We start from the raw sequence: 10790 nt of genomic DNA, 5'->3' as shown, positions 1-10790 counted from the left end.
ACATTTTGACAAAGAAAAAAACACACACATTTACTGGGAAATATTTACCAGTTAAAAGGATGTAGTTGTGTTTAGCCACCCACACTGAGTATGACTTTATGCTAGGAAATAATTTAAATCTCAAAATCCATGAAAGATATGACTTAAACTCCAATTTCCTGAACTCCTCAACTGTGTTTGTAATATATTATCACACTTTCTAACTTACAATTATTGCAATAAAAATATACTTATTGACTTCTGCAGAATAATATCAGAGTTAACTTTATTTACAGAGCTTTTAGAGTTTTTTGCAATGGGCTATATAAAGACGGAAACAGATGTACAAATTTTTGTTTTGAGACAGGGTATTGTTATATAGTTCAGACTGGCCTTCAACTCACTATGGAGCTATTAAGGCTTGTACCTAGATATTCTCCCAAAGCTTCACGTGCTCACAGGTGGAGCTTTTCACAGATGGCTGGATCTAAAATGTGTGAATTTATATTAAAGGTGTCATGCTGGTATGAAGGGTGGATTAGTACACTGACTGGTTTATCATAGTTCTGAGTGTAATGGAAAGACCCAACCTGGATGTGGGTGGCATTACTCAAAAGGCTTACAGCCTGAATGGAATAAAAGAGGAAGGGAGACTTGCTCTTCTGCTGCTCCTATTACCTCCTGCTTGCTCTGACATGGACTGTTTCTTCCATGCCACCCTACTTTGGAACCAGATTCAGACCTCTACAAACTGTGAACTGAACAGGCTGGGGATTTAGTTCAGTGGCACAGTGCCTGCCTGGCAAGCATGAGGTCCTGAGTTCAATCCCTGGTACCAAAACCAAAACCAAACAAAACAAAACACATGTACAATCTGAACTGAAATAAACCTTTCCTTCTTTAACTGTGACTTGAGGTATTTTATCTCAGCAATGAGAAAATTAACTAAGACAGGAAGCTAAATTAGCATCACACTCATAGTAATCCTCCACCTCCCAAGTGCTGGGATTACAGACATGTCACCATCCCATCGCCAGCTAGATGTATAATTGTGTGCTGTAAGAATAGAGTCACTGTTAGATTTTTAAAAATTAACAACTCTCCCAAAGCAGCATGGTATCTCTTAGCTCTATTAACAAAATATTTGTTAATTGTAAACATCTAAGTATATATTTTACTGAAATGCAAATGCTCATTTTTTTTCTTTTCAGATGTAGCACGTAGGAATCTAGTGACAGAACTTTGAAAGAGCCACACAGTGTTGTCACAGCCTACCTAAAAATTTGGGGTATAAAGACATATCGTACAAAAGATTGTCCTTGGGACACTCAGTAGGATGTTCAATTTGTAAAAACTTTTACTGCATATAAGTTACCAAATAGGTAACACATAGTTAATGTTTCATGCTGGTAAAAATTTAAGTTATTAGTTATTAGATTCAGAATTGCACATAATTCTTATAGAAGTCAGTGTCACATTAATAAAGTAGCAGGCAGTTATTTCCTGCTTGAACACAAATGCTTGCATGTTCATACACTAGCTTGAACCCGCGCCAACCACAGTAGTGCATGGTGATGTGCACCTTCTCTTTAGGGCAAACCCATGATGACCTTCTATGGTATGCTGAATGACCACATCACACTTTCAGCATGCGTATGCCCACATGCATGTACATTTCAATCAGAGTGACCATCACAGGACACACACCACTGTATTCCTCTTCCAAGAGCCCTACTTATTCTTAAGAAGCGAGAATTTTGAAAGCCCCCTTTCAACATAAGATTTCAGGAAGTGATGGCCAATATGAAGCACTGCCATTTGGTTTAAGCCAGCTGGATTATTAGATCACACTGTATGGGTTTAAAACATCATTCTGCTACTTATTGGTTGTGTGATCCCGAATAAGTCATTTAATCTCTCTAACCTCCAGTTTCATTTTAACTACATCATAAATGTGTTACAAGAACTAAGCAAATTTAAAATGTTAGTGATACTACCTTTCCTCACTGTGTACATATATGTATCTACAGACATGCATATGTATATACACTTGCTAAAGTATTACAGTGCACATAATGTGGACTTATTTAAATATGCACCTATATAGCTATATATGCTCATAAACATAGTACATAAACAGTATATATACTATATATATTTGTGTATATTTATATATAGGTTATAACTTTCTATCTCACCTACTCCCCTCTGCTATAGTAGTGCAAAAGCTACCATAAACAAGGCAACTTGGCTATACTCCAATAAAACTGTATTTACAAAATTAGCATTAGATCAAACTCAACCAAGAGTTCCCCAAACTCTGGTATAGATAATATGGGTAGTATAAATGCTTCATATATTCTGTGTAGGTATATGCAAACACACACACAAATATATGGCTCCAATATGACGTTTCTCAAGTTCACCTTGGTATATTCTTATAAACTTGTTGAATGTCTACATGTTTTGCTAAAGGGCCTTGCATTAGCAGTTGAGGGCTGAGGCAAAAGGATTATAAATTCAAGTTCTACCTAGGCACCTTGATGAGACTCTGTCTCAAAATGAGGGAGAAAAAAAGCTAGTGCAAAGGAATTAGGCTCAATTCCCAGTGCTGAAAAATAGAGGGCCAATGGGGAGACTTGAGGATGTTCACTCAGATGAACCTTGGAGAAATGTGCCTGAGTATCATATTCATAATGGAGATTGTTTTTACAAAAGACAAGTTCTTTCATTGTTGCTGCAAAATTTGCCTGCAGTATCCTAAAGATGCAAAGATGCCCTGCATTGGTACTGATAATAAAAAATGAATTGGCCGAGTGTGGTGGCACACACCTGTAATCCCAGCACTCGGGAGACTGAGACAGGAGGACTGCTATGGGTTCGAGACCAGCCTGAACTACACAGTGAGTTCCAGGTCAGTCTCAACTACATAGTGAGACCCAAAATTTGCCTGCAGTATCCTAAAGATGCAAAGATGCCCTGCATTGGTACTGATAATAAAAAATGAATTGGCCGAGTGTGGTGGCACACACCTGTAATCCCAGCACTCGGGAGACTGAGACAGGAGGACTGCTATGGGTTCGAGACCAGCCTGAACTACACAGTGAGTTCCAGGTCAGTCTCAACTACATAGTGAGACCCTGTCTCTAAGAAGGCGGCAGAACCACTGAGCTAAATCCCCAGGCCTCAATTATTTTTTATAATTTTTAAGCACACACTAGATGCTAGAGACTGAATTAAGACTTTGATCTAATTTATATAAATGATAATACCTACAATATAAATTGATGTTCCCCTAATTTTAAAAATGAAAACATCAGTTTGCCTAATAGCTATTCACACTAAGAAAGAACTGATGCACAGGACAATTCGGTTTTCTATTCATACGGTCATGGTATTATGCAGTTTTAAAATGACAATCATATGCCTTAGACCTAAATTTGCTCCCTCTTCTCTCCACCCCATTAGTCCATTTTGGATTTGAGGAAACTGTAGCTGAGAAGTACAATGACTTGTCCAAGACACTTCAGTTAGTGAGAATAAGAGCTCAGGTACATTGTTAACTTTTACATCTGAATGAATGCATGAAAATTCCTTGTTCCGATCAATGTTTCCAGGTCCAGTGCTCAGTTTCATTTACTATCCAATGTTCTACGAAGGTTTTTTGGGTTTTTTGTTTTGGGTTTTTTTTTTTTTTTTTTTTTTTTTTTTTTTTTTTTTTTTGGTGATGGGGACAGGCAGTAGAACCACTGAGCCAAATCCCTGGCTAGAAAGGTTTTTTAAGCAACAGACTTTGAGGATTCTTTGTGAGTCACAACACCTGTTGAAAGAGTGTTCTCTTAAGCCCTCTTTTTATGTTCCTATTCTATTTATTTCTTCTTCATTAAAGTAGCTAATCTCCCCACAATTAGGACATTCAGTAGAATTAATGCAGACTGTTGGTCTGACCTTAAACACTAGTCCTTCTAGCCAGGTCAACTCTCTCTTTGAAGCCATTATATTTCCCTGTGAGCACCTCCTTTCCCCCTCCAGCACTGAGAAGAGTATATTAACTCCATAGCTACTTAAAATGTGTCTCTGCTCTTTGTGGTTAAGTAGTCCTTGGATGAACATTATTTCCCAACAATTATCACAATGACTTTGATACAGTGTCTTTAGAAAATATCCACAAAGATAAAAATAATCATGTGGAAGAAATCAAAATGTTGAACTTCTTGCCTGCTTTTCTGTCTAGTGATTGGGTCAGTCATATTCTTGACATTCATTGTGCCATATTAATTTAAATATGTAAGAACCAAGATATGTCATGTAAGGATACAAGATCCCAATGATGAATGTAACTGTATTGTATATCTAAAATGTACCGATAAAAAATATTTTTAAAAAGAGGTAAAAAACAAGTTTAATTTAATTGTGAAAGTCTATATTATACCTAAATGAATTAATGTATTATTTATTAATACGAAATAAACATTTCCACAAGCATTTCAGGTAAATATTTCCACAAGGATTTCAGATATGTTATTAGTTGTATTACAATATGAAAAACAGAAAATAGTCTTGAACTTTAAAATGACTAGTATTTACACTTACAGTACACAGTTTTTGGTCCACATATATTAAAGAACAAATTCAATTGTCTCTGTATTTCTCTGCTGCAATAGTTTTATTTTATCAGAAGTTCAGTTGTCCCACATTTAGAAGAGCACAAAGACTTTGTTTCCATTTTATGTTCTTCTCATATTAATTCCATTCCCCTCTTTCTTTTCCCCTCAAAGTCTTTGTAGATAGGGAGAGATGGAAGGGTTGAAGGGAGGGCAGGGGAATGGGGAAAAAATAAGATGGATTATGTAAAGGTGCAAATTTCCAATGATGATCATCATTATATTATATACCTTAAATGTACCAATAAAATTAATTAATTTTTTAAAAGTTCAGTTGTCATTGTAACACAGTCATTAGTTTTGGCATTGTAAACTAGACTTTTTCATCTATACTGCTACTCTAGATTAACCTTAAACTGTACTAAAAGAAAGTTTGTCCCTCTGGACAGAGTGACATGTTTGTATTGTAGACAGCACACACCTATAGCTCTAACAGCCACCTAGAAGGCAATTTGTAATATTCTAAAAAACATGCATATGAAATAACCAGAAGTCTAAAACAAAATAAACTCAATTTCTCAAGATTATCTAATTCTTAACAAATACTATGATGCATTTTTAGTAAACATATGTTCCGTAAGGTTACATGATGATTTTAAAGGAAAAGAAGCCACCACCTCCCCATCTCCAACCATACTTTGTTAATAGAGGGTTTGCTCATGTTATTTGTTTGTTTTATTTTTTTATAGAGAGACATACATTGAGAGATAGATAGATGGCACCTTTAAATAGCATTAGTTTGGTTTATGTTGTCTTTTTATTCTTCCAATTTTAATCATAACTCTTCTGACATTTTAATTACAAACAAAGTTTTACTCCCTCTTCTGTTTCATACCAATGTGAAATAATTCCAGGCATCTAATATTTCATTGAAAAGCATCTTGAACTATACCATATGCTCTTTAATTAGTTTCTCACTCTCTTTTCAGATAGGAACACATTATACTTGACCATTTTAAATATCAATTCACATTCAAACCAAGCCCTGACAATACATAATAGTTATCTAAGCATTTATTCTATATTCTATTTGTTTAATATTTCTTGAATTACTATTGACTACAAGACCTTGTCCTAAACATTGATCATGCTGTGGTAAATGAAAGAAACATGGTACCCTCTCTTGGAATTCATAAATCAGTGAGAATGATTAAGAGTAATCAGAGTAATACATAAACATGAGTTTTAAAGTTGTGAAGATTTCCATGGGGAAACATTCTGGGTACAGAGACAAAAAGAATCACTTGACTTAGAAAGGAGTATGCGATCACATTGAAGTATCACTTGTACTGAACTAGGATAAGTAATTACCTCACAAAAACATGAAGTAAAGAACTGCAAAACAAAGAGCAGTCCGTACAGTAGCTGTTCCCAATGTAGAAAAGAGCTGGGCATACTTGAAACATGAAGGAGTCCATGTTGGCTAGGACACAAGAGCCTGGGAATGAGGAGATAAGAGGTGCAGAGGTACACCAAAAACTTTTAGCTTATAAAATGAGAAAATGAAAAAATGGAAATAAAGTGTTTGTAAATGGGGAGGGGATGAGGGGATAAAGGGAGGGCAGGGAACTCATGACATAAGGATATACACTAGTTGAGGTTTTTTTCTAAATGCAAATTTAAGCTTTTAGAGAATATTTTAATGAGGGAAGTGATAAAAACAAATATACAAAAAGGGCTAAAGGTGTAAGGAAAGTGGGAAGGGTAGAGGAGAGGTAATAAGGGAAAAGAAAAAAATATGAGAAAATGAAAAAATGGAAATAAAGCGTTTGTAAATGGGGAGGAGAGAAGGGGGTGAAGGGAGGGCAGGGACAAGGCAGGGACATCAATTAATTGCAATTAATAATAAAAATAAAATTAATAATAAAAATAAATGAGAACCAAGACATGTCATGTAAAGGTACAAGATCCCAATAATGAATGTAACTGTACTGTATACCTAAAATGTACCAATAAACTCAATGAGGAAAAAAATATAGATATACTTCATATATAAAATTCATATATATCATAATGATTGTTTGTTGGAAATAGACCAAGGCTGACACCTGTGGACATAGAGAGGCCTGTAGCTAAATGGCTGCTCTAGAATGGGGGGGGTGTCACATTCACTTAGGACATTGGCAAAGAAGGAGGAAAAAAAAAAGATAAATTCAACAGATACTTTGGAAGCAGAATTAATAGAAATTCTGAGAGACTGTATGTAGAGAATGGAAGGAGGAGGGGAAACAGAGACAATGCATCTTTATTTGGTTTGAATAAGGAGATTGTCTAAGCCTGAAATTTTTTTTAAAAAAAGAATATGAAAGGTTAGAAATGCAGAAGAAAAAGGCACTGACTGTTGGCAAAGACATTTTCTTTCAGTGCACTAAATACTAGGTAAAAATAAGTAACAGGAAGCACTGTAGTTTGAATCTGTACATTAGCACCCGAGATCCTACTTCTTTAATCACTATGAATCATTCAAAAAGAACAGGCCAGGGATTTAGCTCAGTGGTACCACAACCTGCCTCCCAAGCTCAAGGACTGGATTCGATACCTAGTACCCAAATAAAATAAAATAAAAAAATAAAAAGCCCGCCAGGCGCGGTGGTTCATGCCTATAATCCCAGCACTCGGGAGGCTGAGGCAGGAGGATCACTGTGAGTTCAAGACCAGCCTGGCCTACATAGTGAGTTCCAGGTCAGTCTCAACTACATAGAAGGGGAAAAAATGAGAACCACGACAAATACATAAATAAAAATCCCTTCCACAACTCTGATATCAACAATTATAGCCAGCAAAAAAGTATGGAAATGTCTTTTAAAGGGCCAGGCGAATAAAGGATAAGCTTGAGACATTTCTAGCTAAATGGATGTACCTAATGACCATACTCTAAGTGAAATAAATCAGACATACAAGTTTAAATACCGCATTGTTTCTCTGGTGTGAGAAAAAAAGTAAAAATAAGAAACAAACTGTATACCAGATATTGGGAAATGTGGAGAAATGTTCAAATGAAAAAGAGAATAAGGGAGGAGGGAAGCAGAAAGGAAAGAAGAGAGAAAAAAAATAGAAGTAAAGTGTTTGTAAATGGGGCGGGGAGGAGGGGGGGAAGGGAGGGCAGGGACAAGGGGAAAAAATGAGAACCACGACCTGTCATGTAAAGGTACAAGATCCCAATAATAAATGTAACTGTACTGAATACCTAAAATGTACCAGTAAACTCAATTTTAAAAAAGCAAAGCTTTTGTAAATAGGAAGAGGACTCAAAGGGGAAATGGTACAAAAAAAACAAGATATATCATGTACAGGTACAAATTTCCTATGCTGAATGTTATCATTATGTGTATCTAAAATGTACCAATAAATGTTTTGCTTCAAAAAATAAAAAGGCGGGGCACGGTGACACAGGCCTGTAATTCCAGTACTCCGGAGGCAGACATAGGAGGATGGCCCAAGTTAGAGGCCAGTCTGGAGCTGGGGATTCAGCTCAGTGATTCCACTGCCTGCCTCACAAGTGCAAGGCCCTTACTTCCATCCCCCGTACCAAAAAAATAAATAAAAATTAAAAATAAATGGTGATGTTAGAGGCCAGCCTGTACTACACAGGTCAAGGCCAGCTGGAACTCCACCACAAGACTGTCTCAAAAACAAAACAAAACGTAAAAGGACAAGGACACGTCAAGAACAAAAGAGTTACATTATAGGGACTCTGTCCAACTAAAAGTGAGATGGTGTAAGCCCTAAAATAAATGACAGTAGCTGATTATAAGTCATAGAATTAAGTAAGACTCCATGATTCTAAATACATGAATAAAAAATAAGAATAAAACTCCTCCTTACCGTATAATTCCAATAATAAATATAGAATGACAGTGGAGCGGTAGCGTTCAGCGACAGACAGGCTGCGGCTAAGGAGGACAGGGAGGAGGCGGCTTCTCCGGGCTGTTCAGGCCTCGGTTCCCTTTAGGTGTGGTCTGGCCTGACGCGGGGCCGTCAGCTACTCCCTCCTGCACCGCGGGTGGCCCTGCACTGGTCCCCGACTTGTCTGAGCGAGGACCAGAGGGGGCGGAAAGGCGGGCCGTAGAACAGGGAAGATTTGACTCCCGGAAGACGAAGCCCTGACTGGAAAGGGACGAGGCCGCTGAGGGAAGCGGCTGCCAAGATGGCGCCGGCCTCCTCGGGCCGCGGGCGCGGACCTCACGCTCTCGCTGTGCTCAGCTCAGTGTCCTCCTGCTTCAGTCCTAGGGCTCGGACCGCAGCAGCAGCAGCATCTGGTATCAAGAGACCTGTGGCATCTGAGGTGCCTTATAACTCTGGCATGACCATCAAGAAAATAGGCCACCGAAGTGTTGATTCTTCAGGAGAGACAACATACAAAAAGACAACGACGTCGGCCCTGAAAGGTGCCAGGCAGTCCGGCATTACTCACACAGTGGGGAGCCTGAGCACCAAACCCGAGCAGGATATCCTCACGCAAGACCTCTGCGTGGTGGAGAGAGTATCCTCTCCCAGGGACGGAGCGACTTGAAGCCTGCGCCTCACTACAGTAACTTCCGGTTCAAGACCCTTGCGCCTGTTGCCTTCCGCCACGTCTGGGAGCTGTTTGGCATCCGGCCTAGTGATTATTCGTACTCCCACTGCAGTGAGCCCCTGACTGAACTCTTCAATTTTGCCGTTCTGGAGCTAGTGGTTTCCTTTTCTGTGTGTCCAGGGGTGACGAGTTCTTCGTCCAGACGGCGCAGCATAAAGAAGCCGTTTTGCAATGAAAAAGAAAAAAAAAAAGAAGCCTTTCTGCAGAAGCTGCTTCCTGGGTACTACATGGACCTCAACCTGAACCCTCGCACTGTGCTGCCTAGTGTCTGTGGACTGTACTGTGTGCGGGAGGGTGGCAAGAATATTAGGATCTTGGTGATGAACAGTCACTTACTACGGTTTGTCAAGATGGCCCTCAAAGGCTCCACCTACAAATGCGGGGGGTGCTTCTCAGAAAGAGCGAGAGAAGCCTCTGCCCGACTTCCTACAAGACATGCCTGGTGGTCTCTTCTTGGATGCTGCCATGTTACAACGCTCTGGGTAAGACCCTGCAGCGTGACTGTTCCATGCTTTAGAGATTTGAGATAATATAGTCTCTTGGTATCTGTTCGTAACCTAGATCATGCACGGCAAAAACCCTTAAACAATCAAACACAGTCACAGTTGACACTCGTAGACCAATTTCCCAAAAGTCTAAATATTCCACAGTATTGGAATCCATCCAGGGTGAGGCTGGAAGGGGTGGCACCATGGAGACTGATGAACACGTGGGTAGCATCGCTGCCTGCAGTAGTAAAGGGGAAAGGCTGTGCTTCATATTGTCGTCCTTGATATTCTGCAATCCTGTAGGTTTGCTAAGCTGGAGCACTCTTGGAAATCACCAGTACGTGATGGGGACACTGTAACCGTACACCATCCAGGCTTTTATGCTGAGTGATTCCATCACTTCATGTGCAACACAGTGTTCAAGAAGATCCCCCTGAAGCCCTCTCCTTCCAAAAAGTTTCAGTCTGGCTTTTTAAGGGCTTTTCTCTCAGCGGCAACTCCTGCATTACTTACAAGCTGTTGGTCCCTGAGGAGCACAGAGCACAAGTGACAACAAAGGCAGAAATAGAGCCAGGCACCTAGCTAGGCCATCCTGATGTTCTACATCAGTCTCTAGCTGTGGACGAAGTCGGCGAAGACTCACCTGTTTCTGGCCCTGGTTTCTCACGTGTAATTGGAGAGACTTTGCAAGTTCTAAATATGAGTTCAGCCTTGGAAATTCTTGAAATTATAGAGGAGTTCCCGCAATGAGCAATAAACCTCAGAATACCAGGAACAAGACCCCACTGTCTCTGTGATATCAAGACATCAGCCCTTGCCCAGGAATGTTCAGTTTTCTTCTTGGTTATCAAAAACAAACAAACAAAAAAGGAGTTTAATATGGAGCTAGGGGAGCTCTCTATCTCCTTTATGAGAAGGAAGCAGTTTTTCCCCATCGTCTGAGTGGCCATTAGTGCCTTGAACGGTTGAGGAAAGCAGCAGCCCTTCCACTTCAGAGTTGGCTGGTGGGGAGTTCTGACAGGCTAACCTCGGCTTCCATGGTTGAGTTTCTTCAAACTCCCATTGTTTATGCTAGAAGTACAC

The 10790-nt window shown here is 39.4% G+C and overlaps 1 pseudogene; it reads left to right on the top strand.

Moving 5' to 3' along the window:
• Positions 1-8473: 8473 nt before the first annotated feature.
• On the top strand, positions 8474-10515 carry LOC104866263 (annotated as a pseudogene).
• Positions 10516-10790: the final 275 nt, after the last annotated feature.

The sequence above is a fragment of the Fukomys damarensis genome, unplaced genomic scaffold (assembly GCF_012274545.1).
Source record: "Fukomys damarensis isolate Sample0158 unplaced genomic scaffold, DMR_v1.0_HiC HiC_scaffold_24, whole genome shotgun sequence".
Taxonomy (NCBI): domain Eukaryota; kingdom Metazoa; phylum Chordata; class Mammalia; order Rodentia; family Bathyergidae; genus Fukomys; species Fukomys damarensis.
This window is presented reverse-complemented; position numbering and strand designations above follow the sequence as displayed.